The sequence below is a fragment of the Haematobia irritans genome, chromosome 2, assembly GCF_050003625.1.
Source record: "Haematobia irritans isolate KBUSLIRL chromosome 2, ASM5000362v1, whole genome shotgun sequence".
NCBI classification, from domain to species: domain Eukaryota; kingdom Metazoa; phylum Arthropoda; class Insecta; order Diptera; family Muscidae; genus Haematobia; species Haematobia irritans.
In genome coordinates this window covers 82,089,390-82,109,451 of record NC_134398.1, presented here as the reverse complement: position 1 = coordinate 82,109,451, position 20,062 = coordinate 82,089,390, and the positions used below count along the sequence as shown (strand labels likewise).

Below are 20,062 nucleotides of genomic sequence, written 5' to 3'. Positions count from 1 at the left end.
AGCCTAAATATTATTTAATTTGAATAAAGAGAATAGACATTCGGAACCAAGAGAATAGACATTAGAAAAACAAACAGCATATGTTTTCGCCTTGAGAGCAGCATTTTATGTATGTGTGGACATGTGTTTTGTTTACCATTTTGGCATTATGGGCATAATTTTTTTCTTGGTTCGTTAAAAGAAATCAGGGGTCTCCATAAAATAACGAAAGGGCACTATACTCTTTTTAGAGTTGGGACAGTAAAATGATTAATAACCCACATTTCGAAGTTTCATTATAAAAATTTAATATAGTATAAATATAAATATGCACTCAAAAAAAATGAACTCTCTATTTCACTAAAGCGAATTTAACTTCATTTTAGTTCATAGAAATATTATGTTTGGACAAAGTTTTCTTTACTCTAATACTTTTTTGTGTACGTTAGTTAAATTAACTAAACCCGAGGAAAAAATATACTCAAATGAAGCATAAAGATTAACTAAATTCGTGTCTTCCACAAAATAGTTCAGAATTTCTTTAAATTTGTAAATTTTACCAAAAATGCGTCCATCGTGAACTTCGTATGTCACTAAAGACATTCTTGCAATTTTGAACTCCAAGTTTTTTCTTCAAACTACAAAATTTTCTTTAACAAGTGAAAAAACTTAGTTATGTCTAATAAATTTTCTTGTATTTGTCGAAAAATATTTACTTATTTTTATGACATCGGCGTGATGGCAACGTTTGGAATACTGTTTAGTTAAAATTTTCTACAAATATTCAAAATTTTCTAAAATTAACCGAAAGTTTTCTTCCTGCACGGATGAAAAAGACTGTTTTTCATATGTTTGGCTATAAACATTATATGTTTGGAACACAAATTTTTAAACACAATATTTTTGAGTGCAAGCATATAATGTTCATAAACTAGCATAACATGTTTGGGACATATATGTTAATATGTTAGAACATATTATGTTTGGGACATAAAATGTTTGTAAATATAAAATGTTTGGATGCAAACATATATTAATTTAGAAATAGCCTATAAACATATATGTGTTTAGTAGCTTGGAGCGCTATTTAACAGGGAGCGATATTGAATTAAGTTGGTGGTTGTTGCTTGTTATTACAAAATTAACATTTTATTTTTCCTTGGGCAATTGATCAGCTACTTCTTTGATCCTTACAAACTGTGTGGTCCGCTGTTCGAATCCCCGTCCGGCAAAAGGTAAAATTAAAATAAAAAAAAATCATACAATTGAATAATTTCTTCTACAATGTTTGTATTACAGAAAAAGGTGCTAAGAACTAAAAAATCTCGTGGAAGTGAGAAAGATGTTGGGGAATATACAATTGGGCAGAAACAAAATTTTGAGCATTCAGGTCGAAAACCTATGTTGTTAGCACCTTATTACCTGTTTATTTTCATAATTCGTTATGATTGTAAATATATAAATAAATAAATAAAATTTTGAGCACAATATTGTTTGGGAGAATTTTTTTAAGCATATAATATTTTTGGGTGCAAAATGCTTCCAAACATATTATATGTTCACATAATAACATATTGTTTTTTGGAAGACAACATTATTGAATTTGGATGCAAAAATACAAAATGTTTGAAACTTAGACTACCCAAACATATATTGTTTAGACTAATATGCTTTCAAACATATTATATATTGGAAGAGATCAAACATATAAATGTTTGGGCAATACCCAAAAATGTATATGCTTGAAGCAAAATATGTTTGGGAGTATATGTTACAGAAGCGATTTTTTGTGAGCGTGTGGTGGGTTCACTGTTTTTTCAGTGTGTAAATTAAAAAAAAAGTGTTCGGCCGGAGCAGGGATTGAACCCACGACCCTTTGCATGCAAGGCAGACATGCTAACCACTGCTCCACGTGGCAAACAAATGTATGTTTCTGTTAAATAATGTTATGTTTGCAGGGGCTCGTGGGCGCTGCAAACTATGCTATATAAATGTAACTTATAACGATAATTATCTACTGGTGACTATAACAGCTACGTAGTCCAGTGGATAGTGTGTTGGCTTACAAACTGTATGGTCCTCGGTTCGATTCTCCGTGCAGGCGAAAGGTAAAATTTAAAAAATTTATAAAAGTGAATAATTTCTTCAACATTATTTGTATTACAGAAAAAGGTGCCAAGAACTCAAATATTTCGTGGAATTGAAAATTACGAGTATGTTGGGCAATGAGCACAATCGTCTTTGGGAAAAATTCTTCCAAGCATATAATATTTTTGGGCTCAAACTGCTTCCAAACATATAATATGTTCACATAAAACAAACATATTAATGTTTCGGCAGTATCCAATAATATATGTGCTTCCTGCAAAATATGTTTGGAACATATGTTAAAGAAGCGATTTTTTTTGAGGGTGTGCAGCAGTATTGAGAATACGTCCGAGGCTTCCAGACTACGGAAGGTTCTAGCATCCACCAATTCCGCTCCAGGTTTCATTAAAACATCGGAGGGCAATTGGACAACGTCCAGTGAGGAGACGCTGGAGGTACTATTGGACATATTTTCTTGGAAATCAGACGGTTGAACCATGTACTGGCGGTGCCACAGTTGCTCAGCGGTCGTTTCCTGTCGAGGAAATTGTATCGGAAACTAGAATAAGATGGGCGCTAAATAGCTTTGGGCCATTCAAATCCCCCGGACCTGATGGAATTACTCCGGCGGAGTTACAATCAATAACTGACAAAATTATCCCCTGGTTGTCGGCGATATATAAAGGATGTATCAACTTATCATATATCCCAGGAAAGTGGAGGGAAACAAAAGTCGTTTTCATACCTAAAGCGGGAAAAGCCTCTCACTCGAGGGCGAAGGATTTCCGACCAATCAGCTTATCCTCATTCCTACTTAAGACTCTGGAGAGGATGATAGATATTTATCTAGCATCGATTCAAGTTTGTTCTCGAATCGACAGCATGCATACTCGAAGGGTAGGTCTACTGAGACGGCACTACAAGAGCTTTATTAAAAGCTCACTATCTGTCAAAGAATACACAATCGTGGCGTTTCTAGACATCGAAGGGGCGTTCAATAATGTCCATCCGAGCTCGATATTAAATGGACTGACAACTCAGAATTTTGGAATGTTGCTATAAATAACCTTCTGGTTACTCTACAAAAAGAAAGGATAAAAGTGGTGGCATACACAGATGATGTGGCTCTGACAGTCAGGGGAAAATTCCCATCCACAATCAGAGATATTATTCAGAGGGCCCTCCGGATGACTGAGAAATGGGCGAAAGACAATGGTCTTGGGGTAAATCCTGCAAAGACAGAATTAGTCATGTTCTACAAAGATCGCAAAACTCCCACAGTTAGACCTAATTCCTTAGGGGGTATTGAAATTCCCTTTGGTGAGTGTGCAAAATACCTTGGCGTTATTTTGGACAGGAAGCTGAACTTTAAGCTTAATATTGAAGAAAGGGCGAGAAAAGCAACTGTAGCTTTGTATTCGTGCAAAAAGGCAATAGGAAAAAAGTGGGGACTAAAACCAAAAATTGTGTATTGGCTATACACGGCAGTGGTTAGACCTATAATGCTATATGGTGTTGTAGTCTGGTGGTCGGCATTCAGAAACCGACTTGTTTAGATAAAGTTCAGCGTATGGCGTGTTTGTGTATTTCAGGCGCATTCAGCAAGACAGGAACAAATTCCCTTAATGTCATGCTGCATCTATTGCCTTTAGACATTTTGGCCAAACAGTCAGTTGCAACAACGGCTGTGCGGTTGCGCGAGCTATCGCTGTGGTCGGAAAAAAGTTACGGTCACAGTTCGGTCCTCAAAATAATGCCAGATGTGCCTAACGTAGTGGATTACACTTTAGCGAGTCCACTTTTCGACAAAAAGTTTGAGACTCTAATCCCCAACAGTGAGGCGTGGTGCACACAGACCCCGGGGAATAAAGATTATATAGATTTCTACACTGATGGCTCCAAATTGGATGGACAAGTGGGGTTCGGAGTATATTCTAATGATCTGGAACTTCGAATAGCGAAAAGATTACCTAATCACTGTAGTGTATTACAGGCTGAAATATTAGCAATAAGAGAGGTGGCGAATTGGCTGAGAAGTAATGTTCCAAAAAATGTGGGCATGAATATATACTCAGACAGTCAACCTGCAATAAAATCCTTGGGCTCTGTGTTCCTCAACTCGAAAACGGCCATAGACTACCGCAAATCTCTCAATGAGATGGCTGAGCAGTACAATATTCACCTAATAGTGGTGCCTGGCCATTGGGACATACACGCAAAAAAATAATTCTTTCCTCCCAAACGAAATTTTAGACAAACAAAGTTCGTTTCTCATTTGCTTTTCGCTGTAAGGAAGTGTATTTGGAAGAAAAGTATATACTTTTTGTGATAAACGTTTATTCTTTTCCAGGATGTAAAAACAATTTCATAAAGACTAACTCAAAAAAAAAACATTGTTTTCTTGCTAATTGCATTTTCCCTCACATCTTTCTCACATCCACGAGGTTTTTTAGTTCTTAACACCTTCTCCTGTAATACCAACAATGTAGAAGAAATTATACGATTTTATAAATTTTTAAATTTTTTTTACCTTTCGCCTGGACGGAGAATCGAACCGCGGACCATGCACTTTGTAAGCCAACACACTAACAACTAAGCTATGTACCTGTTATGGTCATCAATAGATAATTATCCATATAAGTTATATTTATATAGCATAGCTTGCAGCGCCCACGAACCGAATAAACAAAGTTTATTTAACAGAAACAAACATTTAGTTTGGCACCGTGGAGCAGTGGTTGCTACGTCCGACTTGCATGCCAAGGGTCATGGGTTCGATCCCTGCTTCGACCAAAGTTTTTTTTTTGTTTTTTTTTTTTTTACATATATTCCAGATATGTTCGGAAGATTCCGAAAAAATGTTCAACATTATATTGTACTATATTAAATTTTGAACTGTAAAATGTGTCTTATTAAAGACCTAAAGTCAGAAAAGAATAATGTTTGATATAAACGAAATGGACTGTGTTGTTGTTACAAAAATAACTTTTTTTATTGAAAAAATAAAAATTTTGTAACAAACGAATTTGTTTGGTGATAAAAATTTAAAATTTTCGAAGCAATTCAAAAAACTCTAATAAAAGAAAAACGTTTGCGGTAGGCGTTTTCCAAACGTTTTTTTTCTTTGCGTGTACCGGGGAACTGCGAAGCGGATGAGTTGGCAAGGCTAGGGACTACCTTACATATTCCAGGGGAACTAGAATTTGTTGGTATACCCCTAGCTACCTGCAAGCTCATACTGCGTGAGAAGGCTGTTATGATGGCAAATGTTCGATGGGAGAATTGCAAGGGTTGTAACGACACCAAGCAAATATGGCCCCATTTCAACTTAAACCGCACACTAGATATGCTAATGTTCTCGAGACGTCAAATATCACTCCTGATATCTGCTATAACGGGTCGCTGCCTGATAGGTGATTTTGCAAAAACTATTGGCGCGAAGTATAATGACTATTGTATGAGCTGTCATGATGCGGAGGAAAAAGAATCAATTAAACACCTCTTGTGTGAGTGTCCTGCATTTTGTGTAAAGCGCAAGCAACTTTTAGGAGCATATAGCTTCAGATTACTGGCGGATCTGGAAAACGTTAACTTAAGCAGTCTGATAATGTTTTTGGAACAATCTGTTTGGTTCAGCGAAGAAAAATAATCGAGAAGGTTCAGCGGTTAAAACTAGAAGTGCCCATATGTAATATGTACTTTTAGTTAATGTGGTATCACAATGGACTGAATAGTCTAAGTGAGCCTGAATCTTAATCGGGCTGCCACTTTAACCTATCCTAACCTAACCTTCATAAAGATCAAAACATTTTAGGTTGTGACCATGTTCTTTTAACTAGGAGAAATTTTTTATGAATACCATAACATTTTAAATCGTGACCATTGTCTTTTCATTCAAACAAAATTATTTTTATCGATATAATAACATTTTAGATGAGGACAATTATATTTTTCTTAGAACCATGTTCACTGAGCCAACATGGTTGCAGGTTAAAATGTTATATGATTGTGACAATCATGTTTCTTCTCTGCGTGCAATAGATGCAGCATGGCATTAATCTGTTCCTGTCTTACTGAATGCGCCTGAGATACACAAGCACGCCATACGCTGAACTTTATCTAAACCTGTCGGTTGCTGAAGTGACGGCCACCAGACTACAGCATCATATAGCACTATAGGTCTAATCACTTCCGTGGTTAGCCATTGTGCATTGGTTAAGGTTTTAGTCCCCACTTTTTTATACCCTCCACCATAGGATGGGGGGTATATTAACTTTGTCATTCCGTTTGCAACACATCGAAATATTGCTCTAAGACCCCATAAAGTATATATATTCTGGGTCGTGGTGAAATTCTGAATCGATCTAAGCATGCCCGTTCGTCTGTTAAAATCACGCTAACTTCCGAACGAAACAAGCTATCGACTTGAAACTTGGCACAAGTAGTTGTTATTGATGTAGGTCGGATAGTATTGCAAATGGGCCATATCGGACCACTTTTACGTATAGCCCCCATATAAACCGACGCTCAGATTTAGCTTGCGGAGCCCCTTGGAGGACCAAAATTAATCCGATCCGGTTGAAATTTGGTACATGGTGTTAGTATATGGTCTTTAACAAGCATGCTAAAATTGGTCTCTCATAACCATGCGAAAATTTGTCCACATCGGTCCATAATTATATATAGCCCCCATATAAACCGATCCCCAGATTTGGCTTGCGGAGCCTCTAAGAGAAGCAAATTTCATCCGATCCAGCTCAAATTTGGTACATGGTGTAAGTATATGGTCTTTAACAAGCATGCTAAAATTGGTCCAAATCGGTCCATAATTATATATAGCCCCCATATAAACCGATCCCCAGATTTGGTTTGCGAAGCCTCTAAGAGAAGCAAATTTCATCCGATCCAGCTCAAATTTGTACATGGTGTTAGTATATGGCCTTTAACAACCATGCAAAAATTAGTCCATATCGGTCCATAATTATATATAGCCCCCATATAAACCGATCCCCAGATTTGGCTTGCGGAGCCTCTAAGAGAAGCAAATTTCCCATCCGGCTGGAATTTGGGACATGGTGTTAGTATATGGTCTCTAACAACTATGCAAACTTTGCTTCACATCGGTCCATAATTATATATAGCCTTCATATAAACCGATCCCCAGATTTGACCTCCGGAGTCTCATGGATGAGCAAAAGTCATCCAATTCGGTTGAAATTTGGTACATGGTGTTAGTACATGGTCTCTGACAACCATGCAGGAATTGGTCCATATCGGTCCATAATTATATGTAGCCGCCATATAAACCGATCCCTAGATTTGACCTCCGGAGCCCCTTGGAAGAGCAAAATTCACCCGATCCGGTTGAAATTTAGTACATGGTGTTAGTATATGGTCTCTAACAACCATGCAAAAATTGTTCCATACCGGTCTTAATTATATATAACCCCCATTTAAACCGATCCCCAGATTTGACCTCCGGAGCTATTGGAGGAGCAAAATTCATCCGATCCGGTTGAAATTTGGTACGTGGTGAAATTTTGTACATTTGGCCGCTAACAACCATGCCAAAATTGGTCCATATCGGTCTATAGTTATATATAGCCAATCCCCAAAAATAATCTACCAAAATTTTATTTCCATAGAAAATTTTGTCACAATTTTATTACTATAGAAAATTGTATTTCTATAAAAAATTTTGTCAAAATTTTATTTCTATAGAAAATTTTGTCACAATTTTATTACCATAGAAAATTTTGTGAAAATTTTATTACTATAGAAAGTTTTGTCAAAATTTTATTACTATAGAAAATTTTGTCAAGATTTTATTTCTATAGAAAATTTTGTCAAAATTTTATTTCTATAAAAAATTTTGTCAAAATTTTATTTCTATAGAAAATTTTGTCAAAATTTTATTGCTATAGAAAATGTTGTCACAATTTTATTTCTATAGAAAATTTTGTCAAACTGAATTATTTACGTTACGGCCTTTTTTGTTTAATATATACCCCGTATGGAATAACTTACAGTTGAGAACACGGTGTTAAGAAGTTTTAAGATACCTTGCCATCGGCAAGTGTTACCGCAACCCAAGTAATTCGGTTGTGGATGACAGTCTTTAGTACAAGTTTCTATGCAATCCATTATGGAGGGTACATAAGATTCGGCCTGGCCGAACTTACTGCCGTATATACTTGTTCCTATTGCCTTTTTGCACGAGTACAAAGCTTCCGTGGTTTTTCTCGCTCTTTCTTCAATATTAAGCTTAAAGTTCAGCCAAGGTATTTTGCACACTCACCAAAGGGAATTTCAATACCCTCTAAGGATATGGGCTTAACCGTGGGAGTTTTGCGATCTTTGCAGTACATGATTAATTCTGTCTTTGCAGGATTTACTCCAAGACCAAACTTGTCCTAGTGTGGCCGAAATACATCTCCTCATTAGCAGTTCGTCTAGCAGCATAAGAATACCTGGATCAACATTCAGAGTTGCCAGTCCATTTAATATAGAGCTCGGATTGACGTTATTGAATGCCCCCTTGATGTGTAGAAACGCCACAATTGTGTATTCATTGACAGATAGTGAGCTTTCAATAAAGCAGACTACTTCATGCAAAGCGGTCTCAATAGACCTGATCTTCGAGTATGCGTGCTGTCGTTTCGAGATCAAACTCGAATCGACGCTAGTTCTAAGATAAATGTCTATCATCCTCTCCAGAGTCTTAAGTAGGAATGAGGATAAGCTGATTGGTCGGAAATCCTTCGCACTCGAGTGAGAGGCTTTTCCCGCTTTAGGTATGAAAACGACTGTTTTCAATCACGAAAATAATAGTATCAATCACAGTTTTAATTGGGCATAGAAACAATTCTTGATTAAAAAATTAATTGATTTCATTAGTAAATTTCAATTAATTTTTTTATTGATTCAATTAAAAATTTAATTGATGTTGATTGCAAAACTCAATTAATTTTTTAATTAAAAAAGGTCAATATTTTCAATTACTTTCTGAACTGGCTTAGAGTTTGTATTTGGAATATGTTAACAAATGATTGTTTGATATACATTTTTAATTATAAAATAAAAAAAATGTTCATCACTTTTTTTAACTGACTTAGCCTTTCGAATTTGATTAAAAAGTTAATTGTATCAATTAATTTTTTAATTGAACATTTTAAAATTTTCAATCATTGACTTAATTAACTTAATGTTTCTACCTTGATTAAAAAGTTAATTCTATCAATTAATTTATTAATTAGATTAGAATGGCCCAAAGCTATTTAACGCCCATTTTATTCTAGATTCCGACACAATTTCCTCGATAGGAAATGACCGCTGAGCCACTCTGGCGCCGCCAGTACATGGTTCAACCGTCTGATTTCCAGGAAAATGTGTGTCCAATAGTACCTCCAGCGTCTCCTCACTGGACGTTGTCCAATTGCCCTCCTACACAAAAAAATTTTTTTTTGATTCAATCAATAAATTAATTTATCGAATTAATTTTTTAATTGAAATGTCTTCAATCACGAAAATAATAGTATCAATCACAGTTTTAATTGGGCATAGAAACAATTCTTGATTAAAAAATTAATTGATTTCATTAGTAAATTTCAATTAATTTTTTTATTGATTCAATTAAAAATTTAATTGATGTTGATTGCAAAACTCAATTAATTTTTTAATTAAAAAAGGTCAATATTTTCAATTACTTTCTGAACTGGCTTAGAGTTTGTATTTGGAATATGTTAACAAATGATTGTTTGATATACATTTTTAATTATAAAATAAAAAAATGTTCATCACTTTTTTTAACTGACTTAGCCTTTCGAATTTGATTAAAAAGTTAATTGTATCAATTAATTTTTTAATTGAACATTTTAAAATTTTCAATCATTGACTTAATTAACTTAATGTTTCTACCTTGATTAAAAAGTTAATTGTATCAATTAATTTATTAATTGAAAACATGTTCAACTTCAATTAATTTTTTAATTGGAAATATTTTGGTGATATTTTTTTCTGTGTATGTTTTAATGAAACTTGGAGCGGAGTTAGTGGATGCTAGTACCTTCCGTAGTCTGGAAGCCTCGGACGTATTCTCAATACTGCTGCAGTAATCAATCCAAGAGTTATGCTGACCCTTTCTCAGTTCTCGCTTGTATCCTCTCAGATTCTTCTTGTAAGCGTCCCAATCCTCAGAAGTTCTGGTGGACTTTGCTTTGTTAAAGAGCTGCCTGCAGGATTTCCTCATATTACTTAACTCCGTAGACCACCATGTTGGTCGATTTTTCCCCCTTGGCTTCCCTCTAGGCATGCAGCTTTCAGTGAGATGTTGAAGGCCTTAGTAATCCGCTCCACTGCGTGCTCCATTATCTTGCACGATTCCTTATACCTCTTCCAATCAGTTTTCCTAACATTTGGCGGAAATATGGTCTTTGAAGTACACCCAGAAAAAAGTGACCCTTCTTTAAGTTAAAATGAACTCATTGTGAAGAAAGTTGAACTTCGTATAGCGCCAAAGATATTTTTGTTTGTTTGAACGATGTGATTTTCGTAGAAATTAGGTATACTGCATTCCATATATTAGTTAACATTTTCCTATATTTATATACCACTATACTACAGAATGAAAAAATTTAACTGATTTGAATTCATATATGGAATGATTTTATTGAAATTTTTTCATTCATTTGGACAAATCTTACATATATGTGGTAAAACTTTTACTTAATAATTAGAACTGCTTGCCTTCGTTTTTAAATACAATTTTATTTATTTATATAAGCAATTTTATCTTCAATAAAAGACATGTTTTATTAATATATTGAATATATTTATTAAGAATCAACAGCATCGACGGTCCTTGAAATATTAGTTTATTATTCCCCTATTTCCAATTTCCATGTGATATTATCAACTGTAAAACGCACTTTTTCATCTTCTTCTTGTACTTTTCACTTTTAATAAGTTGCTTCCTAACGATTTTGTCCTCCTTTTACAATTTCAATACCTACAAATATAAAAAATGATAAAACATTTTTGTTACAAAAGGTTAGCGTCACTGAATATTACCTGATATTTGAAGATTCCAAAATGAAGACAAATGAAAGGGTTGTTATTCTGCTGGTGTTTTCTTCCTTTATACACCATCACGACATTGATTGTTATTTTCAAAAAACGAAAAATAATCTCACTAATTTAAAATAACAAATATTGTATATATTTTATTTGCTATTTATTATATTATTTTACCATATTATTTGTTAACAATCTCTCCGTATACCACAACAACGCGATTCCAACTAAAAAAAAACCACGCGCAAACATATCGATTACACCCACGCGCAAACACATCGATTACGAGACAGGTATCGATTACAGGTAGACAATAGAAATATAGGAAAATTTCCTATATTCCAACAAGTTTGTTTCCTTAAGTTTTGAAAGGCCAAGTGTTGTTCGTATATATGAAAAAGTTTCTATTATAAAGGAAGTCCCAATTATCATTTTATAAGAAATTTTACTAATTTTGAGGAAACTTGGTTTTAGTTCGTTTTTTGTTTATTTTTACGAATGCTTTGTTATCGGTGAATAAAATTTTTTTGTTCAGTAGGAAATTCTTATACCCAGCGAAGAAAACAGTATGAGTAAAATTCAATGCCTTATTCTAGTTAATGAACTATTCCTAACTGCTTACAGTTTAGGATTTTTTTACTGAAACGAGTAAATTTTATTATTTCTCACAAAAATTTACCTTAATGGAAATAAAATGGATAAACTATGTTGATGAAAAATTTTTCCTTTAGTTTCGAAGGCACTTTTTTCTGGGTGTACGAACAGCCAATCTGAAACTGATGTAGCGATGATCTGAGAAGCTATGTTCCCTCAAAACTTGCCACACAGATATCTTATCATTCAGTTCCGGAGAGGCCAATGTGACGTCCAACACCTCTTGCCTGTGTTTGGTGACGAAGGTTGGTGCATCTCCCTTATTGCAAACTACCAGGTTAGTACGCAAAATAAACTCTATTAGCGGCTCTCCCCTTGCATTAATATCACTACTTCCCTAAATACTATGATGTGCATTTGAATCGCATCCCATAATCTGTTTTGTCGTTGTTTTCAGTGACTCCTCAACTAAGGTCTTATCGGCACATGGAGGCATCTCCCTATCATGTCCCGTGTAGACTGAAGATACCCAGTATTTGCATTTGGATATCTCTAGACTGGCTACGACAGTTTCTGAATTGCTCAATGAAGTTCGTTTTTAGCAATTATACATGCTCGATTTATATATTTACCGGTATTATGCAAAAGTTTGAAACCCGGAGTGCTTAATTCACAGATCTTGTTCTTATATATGTATGGTTCTTGAATAAGAACTATATCTATGTCTCCTTTCATCAGGAGAACTTTTAAGCCAGCACAAGAGGCCTTACAATGGTGAAGATTTACCGTAGAACCATCCAAATTTTTAACCACCGTCACTCAGCCGCTTCAATTGAGTCATCAAAGGCCTCCTTTTCACAGATCTCGGTGACTCTCGCAACAACCCGCGGTTCAGCTTTGTTTAGGTTTGAGGTCTGAAGTTTTTATGTCTCCTTCGGCTTCGCAAGATTTCTTCACTTCTGATTCTACCGGCCAAAGGATTCCGTTTACAACTTCAATGAAACTTCTTCGTTATTTTAAAGAAAATCTTTCGTACTTTTTATGAAGAAATATTAACGCAAAATGTTTCGTAATATATTCATAAATTCGTAAAAACTTCTTCACAAAATCATGAAATTTGAAGAAAGTTTCGTTAACAGTAATGTAGAATATTTCGTACACGTAAAATGTTCTTCGTAAAATTTACAAAAAGGAATGAAAATTTCGTTGTTTTAATGAAGAATTCATGAAGAATAGTTAATGAAGAATTCTTCGTAAATTTAAGGAAGAGAATTCTTTCGGTGTACAACCATGTTGGTACAGTGAACATGGTTCTAAGAAAAATAAATTTGTCTCCATCTAAAATGTTATTATATTAATAAAAATTTTAATTTATGTGATTTAATTCCTATAAACTATAGTTGCAGTAAACTTTTCGCTTGGAGTGTAAAAATCATTACATTGCTCATTTCGCTAACAACCGATTAGTCGACCAGATTTTCAACAGGTCCCACGGTCTATGTTTTAAATATGGACGTACAAACTTGACGCAAGTGATAATGAGAAAAAAGCTCATTCGAGACTTTGGGAGCGTAAAATATCTTGCTAAACACAATCGTATACACGTACACCGAAGCCATCGTCTTACTTGGGCAAGCAACGGCAGCCGTTCACACCAACGGAAAAGGTGTGTGAGCAATTGAGCGCGCCGTGAGACAACCCACAGATACGTTCCAAGTCTTCTACTAAATGGATGTTCATCATCATACACTCCTAGCAGTAAGCGTTGATCTACTGTGTGTGGTTAGCATGCGTGTGTTTCTCTGTACGAATATCGATTGCCCTTTGCAGTTAGTGATGTTGGGGGCTAGCAGTCGTAGTCATTGCTTGTCTACATTTTAGCTTTCTGAGCAAATTTCATTTGCCGATATTTTCTAGACAATCAGTTCTAGTCTGAGACTCGTTGAGCGAGTTTCTTTTTCAAGGGAATAAACGCCATACAACGGCAAAATAACTTCTACGCTACCAAAGAGAGTCCCTCCCCACCACAAACATATCCGTCGCATTCGTTACGAGACGATCACCCTCGATACTTTGGCAAACAACAAATTTTCGTATTGCTCAGTGCTGTTCTCTCTGTTCAATTCAATTGATTGTCAGGTATTTCTTGGGGTCGACGGAACGCCGCGAGTGTTAGCTAGTGTGTGTGTGTGCCACCCGAATTTTCTCAAAAGAGGGGGGGGGAGAGCGGTAAATTGGCCGTGGCTGATGTCAACCAAAATATTTTAATACAAAAAATAAGAAAACAAAAATAAAGAATAAAATAATAGTGATGTTATTGATGTCTGGTGTTATTGTTCTTCTAGAATTAAAAAAAAAATATATATATATATGTAATTAAAGAGTAATCAAGAGAAAAATAAACAGCACAAAAGAAGCAATTAACCAACACGAAATAAAAATATCTGTTACTTGGTGAAATTATTCAAAGTTTACTGTAAATTACTACCACAATCAACTACTCTCGTTTATCTGTTGTCTTATCGCTATATTCATCTACATTTTCGTGTTGTGTGAATATCTCTATTAGAATATTTAGTGTTGTTGTTATTATTGTAATCATGGTCATCCACGGTGTGAATTAAGAGCACAAAAATTCCAAGCAGATAACTGATAATTACTTATAACCTTAAACACCCCACCAAATACGCACCCACAAAAAATAGAGAAAATCATAAATGTTAAAATAGCAAAGTGCTTATCAGTATCTTTTGAAGTTTTTCGTGGTGAAATTACAGCGAAATTAATTGTGTTCTCATAGAGTATCAAGCCCCCCATAATTGTTTGCAAGTTTCAACTCCAAAACAACACAGCAATCGAGACATCTATAAATTCCTCAACTTGTATCTAGAGCTTTGAAGTTTAAACTCAACGCACACACACACCAAAACATATATGTATTACACCTCACTGGAGTCGGTGAATGTCTGGACCTGATATTTAGAATATTGTAATACGACAGGTAGGTTAAATTACACTCGACAAATTTCGTTAGTCAATGTATGATGTCATGGTTGTCAATATTTATTGCTGATGTCATAAATTCGATCATCTGAGATTGCAAAATTGGATTGTTTTGTACGCATTACAAACTTTTTTGGGCTTATCGTATCCTTCAGAGTGCGATAACAACAGTATTAGAATTGTGCAAATTTAGTGACAAGGCCGTTACTTGGGCCACTTAAAGGGGACCTTATAGGTCGGATAAACCCTACGACACACACTTTGCGGCGACGTATTGGCATACAATCAAAACAACTTTGATTTTTTTCTTGTTGGGAGGCACAAATCTTTAGGTGTAAGGGAATGTTCGCCAAACTTTATCAAAAACAAATTTATAATTGTTATTCTGATTGGAAATTTAATAAATATATAAATCTAAAGCAGAATTGTGGCAGAAACGTAAAAAAAATCAGCTTCCATTCAATGGAAAACTAGACGAGAAGTATTTTGAAATTCATCAAGTAATTTGTAATTTATTAAACGTGGATTACTTCAGGAATCATTGGTTTCCCACATATACCCGGATTTTTATTGTTACCTTCCCATTGTTTGTTTATGCTTCTTCTTATTTTTTCGTGTTATCATATATGTTCGTGCAGTGTAAGGGCAAAACATGAATGAACACTCAATAAATAGGCGAACCTCTGTCGAAGTGACCGTGTAAGGTCCGCTTAATGCTATATCTTGCGTGCCCTTTTCAAAATAATCTTGGATAGATTTTTTATAAATATTTACTGAATACTAAAAAAATATTTTCCAAAAATTTCATTGTGATCTAATGTGTATGTGTATTAAATACAGAAAATATGTACAACGAATTATTAATTTTTTTTTTACCACGCAGAGAAGCCTTAAGGCTTCGCAGTAATGAAGAATTAAGAGAATTTGTTAAAAAAAAAATCAATATAAAACATTTTTTAAACCCTTATGTACAATTTTAACTGCAATATGTAGTGTAATAATGAGAAAAAGGTAAATAAGTTAATTAAACGCCAATATCTAACACACTAACTACTTTAACATGAGTAAATTCAGAGAGCTCCCAGTAAAAAATGTGATTTGTAATAAAAATTTGCACACTTTCTTATAAAGAAAATATTACCCCCAATTACATCAGGTTTTGGTTTAGAGTTATGTGCCCAATTCAAAATATTTTAATTGAATTATGTGCTTCCAGATGGGCAAATATTGTTCTAAAGAATACAATTTGGGAAAACGAAAATGTATCAATAAATTTTTTACCGCCCATTAAAACAAGACTATTATTTGTGGCACGAATCATAACAGTAAAAACGTTATATTTCGAATCAGAGTTGGCAGAGCCTTTTTGTTTATCCCTATCTCTGTGCCTGCCTAACATTTATAATTATAATATATATGTGAACAAAACTATATTAGATCCACACATATTATAGTTAAGAAGATTGGCATATGCGTACCATATATTAAATACTGATTTATGTTTTAACTTACAAATTTTGTCAGAAATAGTGAAAAATATCGCAATACAAAATAAATTGTAAATATACAAAATTTTATGTTTTGAGTAGAAAGCCTATTTATAAAGTGTTTCTAAAATTGTCTCGTATTTGAACCGAAATGGTCCACCGTATTTGACGTATTTGAAATATATTTACGACATATAATACACAGAGAATACAGATTGGTTGTGACAATCGAATTTTTTGCCAACCTCCTTTTGGCAGTTGTAGCAACTACTAGTTGGCAGTTGTGTCACCCGACTGATTCGGTCGACACAACTAATACCACATATGGTGTTGGTTGGGTCTGCCGACGATATTGGTTGTGACTACCTCCATCATTCGGTTGTGTTGCCCAACCTAAATAATACTCATGACCGGTTCCAAAGATTTTGTCTTTACACTAATGATTTTGGTATTGGAGCCAACGTAGCGGGGATTTTGACCTTCCCTTATGGATTTTGGTATTGATTCCGAGCCAAAGATGCGGCTTCTTTAAAATAAAGAAATTTTTAGAGACCTATCTGGCTTTAAATCTAGGACCAATAAAATTAAAATTAGGATACATTCTCTTTTCGTGGTTTATTAATAAAGGTACTCACGTACAAACAAATGCCAGTTTAAAAATCCACATTATAACGAATATTTCAAAGTTAAAAATGTTTTCTTAATTCCAAAACAATCTTTAAACAAAAGACACTATATCCTCAAAATAAGTCTTAGTTTTTATCTTAAATCTAAAGTTTCAATATTTCAGTTAATTTAAGGAGTATTTCTTTTAATCAAAAATGTGTTTCTTTACTTTAAGGAAAATTAGCCTTAGTTCAAAGACATGCGACTTTAACGGAGGGACTCAAATTTACTAAATTTGTGTCCTAAATTTGATGGAAAACATTTTTGAAGCAAATACCATAAACTCTATTTTAATAAAAATTTCATTATTTTAAAGAAATTTGGCCTTAATATTTTGTAAATTTCGCATCCTAAAATTTAGCTTGCGCAATCTTTAATATCGCGTAAAAAATTCTTTCAGTGTAGTTTTACTTTGTAAGTAGTATACAAAATGTCAAGATTTCTTTCATTTTAAAGAATTTTTCAGAATTATTAAAGACAAGTTGACCTTAGTCAAACAAAATCTTCCTTCATATAAAGATAGCCAGTTGTAAGTCAAATCACTTATTATGGACAAAACGACTTCATTGATAAGTTTATCGACATTTGGACAAGGAAAACACCTTTATATCAGAGAAATGCATCTTATATGCTAAGCAAAATTCGTATTCGTATCATAAGCAAATGAAATCTTTGGCCTCACAACAATATTTGTTTGCAGTGTAAATTTTAATTAAAAGAGAGTTCGTAATCTTTGGTTAGGTCTTTTAATTTAGGGCACGGATATTTGAAATTTTCATTCTTAAGGCAAAAACATTTTATTAAAAAAACACTTTAAATTAACTAAGATATTGGATCTTAGAATTAAAGACTTATTTTAAGGATTTCAGAACTTTGGTTTAAAGTTTTTTTTTCTTTTTTTTTTTAAATTAGGAAAACATTTTTTACTTTAAAACATATGTTGTAATTTGGATTTATAACCCAACACTACATGAATAACTTCTTTAATATATCGCAAAAACAGTGGATGCATTCGTCGTCAAAGTGTTAAAAGCAACTAAAAAGGATTAAAGACAATCGTTGCATCGTTTGTCATAAATACGGGTTTATTTGCTCTTAATGGAAATACTTTAGGTTGAAAGCCGGTATTAAGTTCACATTATCGAGTTAAAACAGCAATTTTCACGGTTACTTTTCCTTCGTAATTACCCAGCCAAAAAAGTAATGAAAATTTTCTTTTTGGACTAAAATAAATGACACGAAAGTCTCGTGACACACGTGAATCACGTGAGTCGTGAACAAAATCCAAAGCAGCTCTCGTGAGTGTGCGTGAATGGGACTAAAATAAATATGTGTGTGTGTGAGACATAAAATCGGTTTGTGAATGTGCGTGAATAAAATTTCTGGAAAATCACGCTCACGAAAAAATCAAAATTTAGTTCATACTCCTATGTTTAACTTTCGAACTATATTTTATTTATGAATTTTGTTATCCTTGCTCATTCCCGGTTGGAAAATGTCGTGAATCTCGTGAATTGTCGTGAGCGTGAGTCTTTAAAAGTAGTTCGTGCGTGAGAAGTGTTTTTCATTTCGTGAATGTGCGTGAGTGGGATTGGCTACCACAAGTATCGTGCGTGAGCGTGCGTGAATAAACATTTTTCTTCGCGAATGTGCGTGAGGTGATGAATTTAATATGGGATTGTCATAGGACTTGTAACCCCTACAAGAAATTACAAAATTGTAACCCCTACAAGAAATTGCAAAATTTGAACAAAGTGGAGTCAGTATTTTGGACTTTGAAGGCCCTTTTCTACAAAATTCTATGCATTCTAGAAGAAAAAATGTATACCTATATGCATTAGATGAAAAGTTGTAGATTCCACAAGTTTGAATTTCCAACAAATGTCGATTTTTTACCAACTTTTTGAAGGTGCCTACATGCTTGCTATCGTAAGATATTTTTCCTATACTTATACATTTTTTGCTTGTTTCTTATAGAGACCAAATAAGGATACGTTTTAAGGATTTATCGACCATTTGGGTCAAGTAGTATATGAGTTCTTATACAAAATCGGCAATAAAAAATAATTATTAAAAAAAATTATTTAGCGAAGCACAAGTAAAACTCTGGCTTCTGGGCAGTAACACCGCATTTTGTCAGTACCTTAAGACTCAAATTGATAGTTTTTGGGGCAAGGAAAAAGATAAAATTTTTGGGAATTAAAAATATAAATTGAAACCTTTTTGCTTTGGACAAAATTGTTTTAAGAAATATTGCCGAATACATCATTCCCAAAATTCGTATCGAAAATCCCTAAAATCTTACAAGTGCGGACATATGTTAAAAGGCCTATTTTTTTCATAATTTTTTGCCAAATGAGAATTTTTTAAAATATTTTCTTGTTTGTTTTTTTTTTTTTTTTTTAATTTCCGATTTTGGGATGAGAAGAACTCGTATAATTAAAAGTATGGAATTCCGTGATAATCTAAACTATTCCAAACCATCTAACAAACCCAACATGTGTAATCATTTCACGCTTTATAACTGAAATTCTTAAAATATCTCTTTGCTATAATGTGTTTGTTGTTTTTCGCTTCACTAAGCTCAAACAACCTAGTTGCAAATATAAATGATTTTACATATTAATGTTATTGATGTTATATAGTTATTGAGTGTTATAATATGTTATAATAGTTATTGAGTGTCTTCCTCTCTTTTTAATTTTACTTACTTTGCTCTGCCATGTCTTACGAACACATTTCGAGTGTATCTGAGCTTTGTCATTGTTGTTGCTACTGTTTAACAGTTACTTATCAATTTTCATAATATCGATATCGTCATGATCGCATATCTGACAGTTCATTGTCATAAAAATAGTGAAGGTATGCAATATTGGTATGCAAATCGTCGTTATGCATACCTTTCTATACAAAAAAAAAACACAATTTTTGGATTCAATCACGAAATTAAATAATTTTTAAATGAAATGTCTTCAATCACAAAAATGATAGTATCTATCACCAAAGTCAATTAAAAAAATTAATTGGTCCAATTAAAACATTAATTGATATTATCAATTCTTCTGATTGATTTCCGTTTTAATTAAAAAAAAAATTAAACCAATTATATTTTGAATTTAATGTTTTTGAAAATTCATATTTTGTTTTTTTCTGTGTAGGTACACGCAAAAAAA

At 33.7% G+C, this 20,062-nt stretch overlaps 1 protein-coding gene and 1 long non-coding RNA gene across 3 annotated transcripts in view; one reads left to right on the top strand and one right to left on the bottom strand.

Moving 5' to 3' along the window:
* Positions 1–10,954: 10,954 nt before the first annotated feature.
* LOC142223756 (uncharacterized) lies at positions 10,955–11,307 on the bottom strand. The gene is made up of 2 exons (XR_012718889.1): positions 11,137–11,307; positions 10,955–11,074 (listed from the first exon to the last, which is right to left on the bottom strand). It is a non-coding gene; the product is annotated as an uncharacterized LOC142223756 (long non-coding RNA).
* A 2,224-nt stretch (positions 11,308–13,531) lies between these two features.
* LOC142225621 (uncharacterized) overlaps positions 13,532–20,062 on the top strand; it is a 126,234-nt gene continuing 119,703 nt past the window's right edge. The window contains exon 1 of one of the 2 annotated variants that reach the window (XM_075295427.1): positions 13,532–14,734. The gene's annotated coding sequence lies outside the window, so the exon portion shown is untranslated. The remainder of the gene's footprint in view (positions 14,735–20,062) is intronic. The other variant, XM_075295428.1, reaches the window with a different exon arrangement.